Raw genomic sequence first — 10,790 nt, 5'->3', positions numbered from 1 at the left:
AGACGGTTTTATTTTCTCGTTAATGACCGACGTTCTACATTGTCTCTTGTGTACACTCTCAGAAATAAAGGTACAGTGAGGGTACAATCAAGTACTTAAAGGTACAAATTTCAGAACTGTACCATCCAAGTTACTAACATGTCTCTGGCTGAGTACAAATAAGTACCTTTCCAAAGAAAAAGGCACACAATGAATTATGAATGCTGACAAGTACATATAGGTACCCTTTGAAAAGGTACATTATCATACATAAAGTAAGAGTGAAGGTACAATCTAGTTCTTTAAGGTACAACATTCAGAAATGTACCATTAAAGGTCCTATTGTGTTCCCAAGGGGTACTAAGAAGTACCTTTTGGGTACACATCCTGTAGGGTACAAAATAAGTACTTTATTCTGATGAAAGGGTACACTTCCTGTGCGGTACTGAGAAGTACCTTTCGTGACAGGGTAGCATAAGCTGGGGTGCTATTAAGTGCCTTTTTGCAAGGGTACACAAAAAAGGCGCGTTGCAGGAGGAGAAGGCAGAGCCTGCTCGTCTAGTACACATCATCAACCGTCACTTTTCTATCATGAATCTGACTGACTGCAAGCTGTGTGCTGTAGGCCTACTCTGCCATCATCGTATTCAAGGTAAGAATTACAGTACTTTTGAATGCCAATTGAAAACGGGAATTTATTAGAAATGTACTGTTTTCACAATGAAATATTAACCACAGTCGTTAGCCATCATAGAAATCATAATTAGTTAGCAAATAATAGCTATCAAATAGTGCTGGCGAGCTAACTTCGCTAACGTTAGCGATGTTAGCTGTTAATGTTAACTTTTCCAGTTACTAATTTCACCTTTATGTGGAATTTTTGGAGTTAATACCATATCTAGCAATAATTCAGTCTGAGATGTCGTTATGAATGTAGAGTGTGAGTTTTCACACATCAGGCGCAATAGCCTAGCCTAGCAGCTACCTACATTTAAAGTGGCTGTTACAATGCAGGCTAAAGTTAGCAGCTAGCAGACACAACGAAAGTTGTTGTTAGCTGCTAACGTTAACAGACACACAACGAAAGTTAACCTTACCTTTCGACCTTCCATGGGGCATGGGTCATTACTTAATCATAATACATGTATCGATAGTGTTGATGCATAATATGTAGTGTTGCTATAACTGGAAAAAGGACCAGTAAAACAAATGAAGTAGGTTAATATTAAGTTATTTCACCCCCTGATTCAGGAACAGTAGTGTTGTATGCTAATTGATAGATCTGTCTAGTGGATGTGAATGGGGCGCATTTGGGGAATTTCAATTAGCAGAAATATCAAGCAAAGTAAAGGGATTTTTAGTTTGTTTATGGAAGTGTTAGGCTTCATGTCTTCATTTTATAGCCTTTATTTGTGCCATGTTTGATGACTTACACCTAGGCATATGTTTATTTAAGATGCATGTGAGTGCAGTAGTGCATCAGTGATGGTATTTTCATGTTCTGTGAGTTTTGCAATGTATAAATGTTCGCCTTCTTCTATTCCCTCTGTTTGCAGGTGGTGTGAGGACTGCTGCCCTCCTAATAGTTATTGTCCAATTAGCTTTGTTGCAGTACCACGCTTCATCCTAATAGGTATGTGTGTGTGTGTGTGTGTGTGTGTGTGTGTGTGTGTGTGTGTGTGTGTGTGTGTGTTTGTTAAGTTTCAGAAGTGACCATGGAAGCGTCAATTTACTATTCCACAGTTCATAGGACCAATGTGACCACTCACCTGCAGCAGGCCACTGAATGAAAGTACAAATGTGTTTCTCAAAGCTTCCTCCAGCCCTCCACCGATGGGGTGGGATGTGTTAATATCCAGTCAATTTTACTATGGATTAATCAGGTCTGCTGCACTGGTCACTTAATTCAATAGTATAGGACAGGAATGTATGCTTTCATGCCGTGACTTGCTGCACGTGAGTGGTCATATTGCATTTATAAACTGAATCAGTTGATTGATGTATGGACGCTACCGTTGTCACTACTGATACCTAACACGAAGCATGAAACTAGCTTTATTCATCCAAAGAGTGGTTTTGTTGAAGACTAATGGTATGTTATTACACTTTGATAAGCGCGTGCGTGGAAAAATCTGTAGACAATTCAGTGCATTCTGAGATGATAATCAGATTTTGATTGTGTGTGTGTGTGTGTGTGTGTATGTGTAAGCTACTGGATGCCTAACATGAATAAAGTATCTCTCTCTTCTCTTCTAGGAATGGACTTCAGAGCGGCACTCATCCTCCTGCCAATCATTTTTAAAGAGAGTGTGAATCATCACATCATAATGGGAGAGGTATGCATCTCTAGCTTCTGCCTAGCTCTCTGGCTAGCTCTCTGGCTGCTGACTGGTGCTACTGGTCGCAGTCTACCCTAGTTAGTAGTTGATTTATTTAGTTATTTATTGATTGATTGATTGATTGATTTATCTTTTTTTTTTTTTTTAAATGTCATGAGTCACTGAGTGGTAATGTAGGTAGGCCATAGGTATGATTATTTGTTTGTTTGTTTGGGGGCGGGGGGGTCCATCAACTATCTCTCTCTTTTTTGACCAATCAAAACGTGCATCCCTGTCTGTTTTGTTGTATTCTTCAGGATGAACCCAACACACCGTATCCAGTTGTCCAGGTGACCCAAGAAGACTGGAAGTCTACGTTTGAGGGACAAAGCCACTGCTCACTTATTGTAGACTGGGTCAGGGTGTGTGAGGCCATGAAGGTAGAGGAAGCGATAATGTCATCATTCTATTCTTATTTTGTTTTCAATCTCGAGTATCAGCCGAAAAACAAGAACACTTTGACCTTCCTACACTTTTCATAGGGATTTAAAAGTGAAAAACTGCATTCAATAAAGTTGATTGAAAATGAAGATTGTGGTCTTTCTTTTCCTCATTCCTCTCTATTTAGCTAGGACATTTTTGCCACTTTATAGGTACAATGGCATCGTCGCTGTGGTGGTACCCCTAACGAGAACAAGTTGGTACCATCTAATGGGGTACCCCTTTGTACCAGTGGATTAAGGTACAAATATATTGCAAAGGTACAAAATTGTCTCTCACAAGGTACAGTGTACAAGGGTACAACTCTGTACCTATGGTAAGGGTACAATTGCTGTACCCTGGGGTACCACCCCAGCGACCAGCCATTTGTACCCTTGAAGGGACCTATATGTACCAAAAAGGCACAGACTGTAGGGGTACTTCTTTGTACCCATTAATATGGTACAAGGTTGTTCCCCTTGGGGGTACTGCCCCAGCGACGAGCATTTGTACCTTTTTTTTTACTTTCCTGTACCTTTATTTCTGAGAGTGTACTTTAGAAATCTGCATTCACTTTGACATTAAAGAGGGGATTTTGTAAAACATTATAAAAAAAGGACAAATTAAATCAAACAAGATTCCACTTGCAAATAAAAGCAGTATAAGGGGAAATATTCAGGAGGGTGAGTACTTTTTATAGGGACTGTATAACCATATAAATTATATAATTTAGAATTTACACAGAGGCTTGGTTCTGACGCATCCATAGATTATACAAATCCATGTAGCCTACAGCATGCGTGTATGTTGGCACACAGATCCACCTACACATACTGTGTGCCCAAACACATATAGAGCACAGTGCTTACATCAATATGTCTTAATGAATTCATCTTTCTGCCATGGATCATCTCAAACTCTCACAAGTGCTCTCCGCAGTGATTGCGTTGACTCATGTGTAGTGGAACCTCACATTAGTATGAATCACACCCCTATGCGCCCCTCCTTTGTCTCTGGGTTCAGCTTGCTGCTGGTGTGTGCGTGTGCCTTGCAGCCTTGCCTTATCCACTATGGGCAAAGGGAATTATTGAAAGTAGCATGTCTGCAGAAAAAGACTAATGAATTCTGGTTGTATATAGCTCAGAGTAAGAATAATCCTAATGAATTCTGGTTGTACATAGCTCAGAGTAAGACAGCACTTTAGCACTGCCCTTTGGGTTCTTTGAGTTTTGGATGGGGCTTGAATTGCTATATGCACTGTGTGTCAGAGGTTGAGCGCCTTTTTGTAATTTTGCAATTTAAACTGCCTTTCAGTGTTTTACCAAGGTTTTTACAGTTTTTCTCAGTCGCTTTGGTACATTACTCGAATCATCCTTGAGATTTGCTAAACAGTAAGTGCATTTCTCAAAACTATTTGTACAAATAGCAAAACACCATGGATTACCTGCAAAAGCCAGTTTCTTGCTCAAACTCATTAGTCCATCTCTCAAAACTAAATATTTGTGTCAATGAACATGTCAGTGCATCAGAATGTCAAGTCCTTGTGTCATCGTGTACGGATAAGACAGTCTAACAGTGAGTGTACTCTTCCCTTGCTATTTGCCTTTGACTGCCTGTCTTTAAATTGCTGGACAACATGCTGTGAAGAAATATCATGGTACATTATATGTACATTTATATTGCAATAGACTTCAATGTAAGTGGAGATAATTGAAAATGTGCTGATGCCTAGTAGCTTTCATCTCCAACACACTTCTACTCAAAGGATTTTGGCTGGATTTTGGCAGAAAATAGTGCCTCAGAAATGGAGAATCCAGCCCTGTCCTTTTCAAAGGTCACTTTACTGTAGATGTGGACGCTCTTCTCTCTAAATAGCATAACTCTGACCACTGTGCCCAGGGGCCATGCCTTCCTCTCTGGCAAATAAGCACACTGCTGCAGGAGCACTGGGGGAAATGGCCTTGGCACCTCATGGTGACGCTGAAGGATGAGCTTTGTTTTCATCTAGGACTGCTGTGAGCAGTTTCAACATATAAGGTACTGACATGGCATGTCTGAATACTTCTGACTCACATTTGTACACAATAACCTGTGGTGATTTATATTTTATATAAAACTGAAAATGACTGAAGAAGTAACCCACAGATTAGAGTTTCTTCTGCTATGAGATGGAGACCAAGGACATGATTCTGATGACATAATGCAGAAGATGCAGGATCTGTACATTCCTTATCTAGATTCCTCTTCCCTCACTTCCACTCCCTCCACACAATGGCCATCTCTCCTCCATCAGCTAACGCTTTTCAGCTTATTGTGAAATATATAATGGCATTCAATCTACAGTACAGAGGAGACCTTAGTAGGAATGACTTCTGCATCAATAGGCTATTTACTTGAAGATGAGAGTGCAGATGTTATAGTAAGTCCTCATCAACATTTGGTAAGGTGAGAGTGGTAGAAGAGGGAGATAGCAGAAGAAAAGAGAGAAGTACATGCTAAGTGTGTGTTAGCTGTGTTAGGTTGCTATGAGACTCCTATTGGGTCACACATCTGTTGAGCTGCAAGAAAAGATAATGAATCAAAGAAAACTGTTTGGAAATCTCATAATCTGTCTGGCACATTATGCCAAAAATGTGAATGGACTCCCATACATCTCACCACTCTAATCTGCCCACTTACCCCTCCAAACAGAGTGGTCATGCAACTACTACTCTGTTGCTCATTCAAACCTGTTGCTAGGAAACTGGGCAAAAAGCAGATGAAATGAGGTCTGGCTAGGATCACCTGAGCTACAACAGTTTCGAGCATTGTGAGTGTGTGTGTCACTGTTACTGCCAGAAATGATTGAAACGTGTTTTTTGATACCAAAAGATTAAGTGGTTAAAGCAACCAATGCATTTCGGTCAGTGAGGTTATAGGCCTACTGTACATACCTGAAATAAAATATTAAAAAGGGACAAATTGGAGAGTTTTTTGCAAAAATTGCAAATATATTATTACTGTAATTGGCTATGTACAGTAAATTACCAAGTGTTGAATACTGACGTCATCTGTGCCACATTATAACAGCAGAATAACAGCGCTTCTAACTCTACTTTCCTGTCCGTCGTCATATAAATCCCGCCCCCTTCCAGATAAGCGCTTATTATGGGCTCCCGGTTTTCTGTGATTTTAATTAGGCCTACTGTAAATTGAAGAATTGCCACACATTCAAATATGACTGCAGATTTATCTGGGTTCACCCAGGCTGTTAATTGTCATGAATTTACAACCCCAAAACAGAAAAAAATTGCAGATAATTACAACAACAACAACAACAAAAATCTGCAAATCTTTTAAACTCGAATTTAGTTTTTTCTGTTTTGGGGCTGTACTAACATTTTCCACATTTAAATGTTTACAGGTACCAATTTTACCGCTAACCTGATACAGTTGCCATAAAGATGTTATTGGTCTTTGTCATGACACACTGTAATGTAAGCAAAGTGCGACAAACTTCAACAAGACTGAGTTGTTACATTTTCTCAAAAAACAACAATGGGATGATAGGATGGGGGTCTAGGCGTATTAATAAATTGCTAAGCAACAGATATCAGATTAGCCTAAAGTAACAGTGGTGAGAGATGCATTTGGATGGTCACACTCGAGGAGTTTAACAAGCTTTAGCTTAGCTGTAGGGTCATAACTGCAGTAGCTGATGAATGCTAATGAGCCGGTAACTATCATTAAAAGCGCAATATCCTCGCTTCTGTGCATTCCTCACCTCCATAGAGAAATTCAGCTCTGGATCTCGGGGGTTAATTGGGCATTTTGATGTTAAGCTTGTGTCTGTCTAATTAGCTGCAACATGTACTCATTATGGGGCTGCAAGTCCGTGGGCATCCCTAGGGCCCTCCTCTGCACTTCTGGAGACCGCTGGCCTTTGGATTACACTCCTTGCTTCTGTGGCATGTGGTGGTGAACAGCCCTGCACTCCTGTGCTCCTTACAGTATTCCCTGGATACCTAATGTGTACAAATGCAGGAAGAGCCGAGATAGGCTAAGCCTATAGTTCATATTCAGAGAAGCCTACACTGTAACAATTTCAATGGGATCTTTACCATTTACAGTATAAGCATATTGGGTAAAATATATGGTCAGATAAACTCATTTGACATTGGTGTGGTCTGGGGTCGGGATGTGATCGATGAGAATATTGTTTCTTCAGAGAAGCAACTGACACACTCCTGGTACTCTCTCAACCATCTTCAGCAGAGTCCTTATAGGCAAGTCCCCCACTCGGCGGCCATATTTAAATTGCAATGTCGGTCATGTATTAGATTCCTCTATGAAAAAGACAAGAATGTAAAAGAAAGACCCATGAATATGAATAGTGTAATGTACAGTATGTGAATACTGTATGTCCAAATCACAGCACCTTACCACTGCTGAAGGAGGCTACTGAGTGTCCTTGTCTTCAGTGCTGGCCAGTGTGTGCAGAGGAGTGTGCATGATAGTCATGAGCTAAGATTACATAAGAGCCTGTTATCCCAAACTCATCTTGTAGGCCGAGTAATGGATGTGTCATGGAGGACATGACAGCCCTATCTGCCCAAGAGGACAATTAATGAGGCCATGTCTCTCTTTAGACATGTGCAACAGATGATGCGCTTAATGGCTTTAATTGTGCTGCAAAGGCGTACGCCAGGGGTGTGTCACGCACGTGTGTGTGTGTGTGTGTGTGTGTGTGTGTGGTGTAGCCAACACAGGAATGCAGATGTGTAGGTGACTTCTGCAGTGCACATGTCCTGGATGCGTTTGCATTCTCTCTCCATGCATATGAGCATAGGCATAGATGCACGAGCATAGAGTATGAGCGTAGGCATAGATGCACGTGTCTTGGGAGACCCAGTCATATGTGCATGTGCATGTGTGTGGGAGTGTGGATGCACGCCTGTCTTTCTGACTGAGAGGCGATGCGCTCAAGGATGCTCGTCAGTGCGCTGGTCCATGTGAGCTACGCTACACACTTACTCCACCCTCTACTCACTGCTGCACTGAGCCCTGTAGGAAATGGATCTTAAACCAGTGCTGTGGTATGTGGTAGGACCACACTTCTCCATTTACATTAAAGGCTCTTCATATCAATGGTAATTCATCATTATAATAATGCACATAGAGATTCAGTGGTTTGCTTTGCTTTGCTTTGGTTTGCTCCTCCTTAAACCACATTCCTGCTATAGGCTATATGTTCTACCAAATCCAATACAATAGGACTCCATAGACATTTTATTAGCCTTTTCCTGTACACCAGGTGGTCACATTATTTTGTCACATATCATATACACCGTGTCATGTAACATGTGTAATTGGTGCTTCTCTATGTTCATTCACAGAGACAGGCCATCCTCTATGTTTCAAGATAAGAGGCCATTAATCAGGACTGTGTTGACAGGAGCACAAACTGCTCAGTGAATGATACTCCTCCTAATTGACAGATGTGCAGTGAAATCCTAGCTCTCAGTGTTCAGGTAGGCTGCTGGTATCTGTTGGCACGGAGCACAGAAGGAGTCATGAGCAAAAGTGTTGAGGCAGAAATAGAAGCCTAGACGCCGGGGCAGGTGAGCGGCTTGCTAGCTTGTGTTCCCACAATGGCAGGCTAGGAGGCGTCTGCTGGTGGCTGGGCCGCTGTGACTAATATGTGAGACATGACTCCACATCTGCTCCTGGCCTCATTACCTGTGTAGGGCATTAGGAGGCGCGCCCCCCCGGGGCTGCATGGGAACACCTGTGTCAGGTGAGCACCAGACTCCCGTATGAGTTCACACACACCTCCAGCGGAACAGCTCCTGGCTCTGGATGGCGTCACACTCAGCTGCAGTTTCCCGATGAGCACAAGGTCATCAGAGGAAGTGATGACGCTGACTGAGTCATCCTCAGAGGTGTCATTGCAGTGTTGTTGTTTTTTGTTTTGTTTTGGGATTTTATCTTTTTATTGCAGAAATCCAATAAAGCCCCCAACAAGATTATTCTGGCACTTTACAGTAATAGTGTGAGAGAGTACTGTTAGATATCAGTCTGCAATGCATGAACATCGCCAGGACAAATGACGGAATTCCAATAAAGCAATGCAGACGAGTTCAGTAGAGTCTCGTAAGATATTACTGTTGGGGAAATGTAGACATCTTTTTACACTGAAAGACCAAAGGAAAAGCAGGAAGAGGAGACATATTGTTTAGCTGCCCAGCTACACTACACATGTTTGACATGACTGTGCCATGTCCACTGGCGCTGTTTGAGAACTCATCCGGAAAACTGGGTTGTCAGAGAAGTGATGAAGTTTGACAGGGCTTGTGAAAACAACACGCTGAGATGTTGCTGATTATGTGTGTAGAGAGGCCACACACTCACTCTCACGCACACATACACACAGTACATGAATGCACATGTATGACAGTACTTACATTAGTTCACAGACACTTGTGTAGGTGAATGGAGGTGTAATATCCAAGGAGGAAGTTATGTCATAACTCCTTGAGCAATACTCTCAGCGTGGTGATAGGAGTCATCAGTAGGTAGTCAATAGGAGTGACAGACTGCAATGTTGTGAGCGCATCAGTGTCTGGTGCTGTAAACACGTGCATGCCTGGTGCATAAATCCATGCATTTGTGTGGGTGTGCAGTTGTATGGACAACCCTCAAGGGATTGAGTTTAATCTCTGTGCTTTGATTTAAACAGAATTTGATAATCCTTTTTAGAGAATGTCAACACTCTACGTGTTTGGAAACCAGTGGGCCCTCTCCTGCTTTCATTAAGGTAAGCTCTTAAACGTTTCCCTCCCTCGCCCCAAACGGAGAAGCTTCCACCTTCAAAGAGCAGCCTAAGAAATCAATATAGGCCTCCGTTTTCTGTGGGGGCACATAAGAAGTGTTTTAGCAGAGAGACAACAAAAGGCGTGCCTGATTAAGAGCTATCCTCTTTGATTCTCACAGTCCCCATAGGATGTGTGTGTGTGTGTGTGTGTGTGTGTGTGTGTGTGTGTGTGTGTGTGTGAGAGAGAGAGAGAGAGAGAGAGAGAGAGAGAGAGAGAGAGCGAAAGGGTGGAGGGGTGTACTCATGGGCATATACATGCTGTATGACCATTTGCGAATTAGTGTTTCATGGAAAACGGCAGAGTCAGGAAAAAACATACTGTAGATCCACTGGTGTTGATGGATTCTGTGATGACCAAGCATAAATTAAATGTGAAAATCCAGTTAGGTAATATTGAGGGATAAACTGAGCCTTAGCTTTGATATACAACAGTCACATGCAGACACTCCTCACCTAGAAAATGAATAAGGCATTTACAGTTCACCTCAGTATTTAGTTGCTGGAAATTTCTTAACTTATACTGCTTTTTAATATTTTCCAATGACTGGCTTTCCAACAGACTAGTATGCATGTGTAGTTTGTTAGTTTTATGAAAATTGTAGCAAAGACAACCAAACTTAATGTCCATTGTTTTTTCAGGCGTTATCCGCAGGAAGTAAACAATGAGCACGACCTGATCTCCTGTCCTCCTCTGAAATAGGCTGTGAGAACACCTGCCACACCTTACACAGAGGCCTGGAGATTTCGCTTTTCTGTTGTCGGATAAAAGTCCATGCCTCATAATCATCATGTTAAGTTAGCTGACACTTAAGGCAGTCCTCATCTATATTTTTGATGAGAAGACAGTGTGATCCATATTTTAAGCAGCACATGATGGAAGATGGCACATTGCAGGTGTCACTGCAGATTACCACCTGTTCTCCTACAGCCAATAAGGTGGTGAGACGGTTCCAAGGGCTCTTACTGTATTCCTTAGCTCCATGCCTGGGTTGGGTTCTGCTCTCATACCCCAATGCTTGCTCTTAAGAACTGTTTTTGTAGTTCAAAAATAATTAAGATGTGTTTGTTGTGTGTGTGTGTGTGTGTGTGTGTGTGTGTGTGTGTGTGTGTGTGTGTGTGTGTGTGTGTGTGTGTGTGTGTGTGTGTGTGTGTGTGTGTGT

General features: G+C 41.9%; 1 long non-coding RNA gene across 1 annotated transcript; it reads left to right on the top strand.

Moving 5' to 3' along the window:
- The first annotated feature begins 574 nt into the window (after positions 1-574).
- On the top strand, positions 575-2,735 carry LOC134069069 (uncharacterized). Its single transcript, XR_009936762.1, has 4 exons — positions 575-631; positions 1,536-1,612; positions 2,236-2,315; positions 2,615-2,735. It is a non-coding gene; the product is annotated as an uncharacterized LOC134069069 (long non-coding RNA).
- The last annotated feature ends 8,055 nt before the right edge of the window (positions 2,736-10,790 follow it).

The sequence above is a fragment of the Sardina pilchardus genome, chromosome 21 (genome assembly GCF_963854185.1).
Source record: "Sardina pilchardus chromosome 21, fSarPil1.1, whole genome shotgun sequence".
Classification (NCBI taxonomy): Eukaryota; Metazoa; Chordata; class Actinopteri; order Clupeiformes; family Clupeidae; genus Sardina; species Sardina pilchardus.
This window is presented reverse-complemented; position numbering and strand designations above follow the sequence as displayed.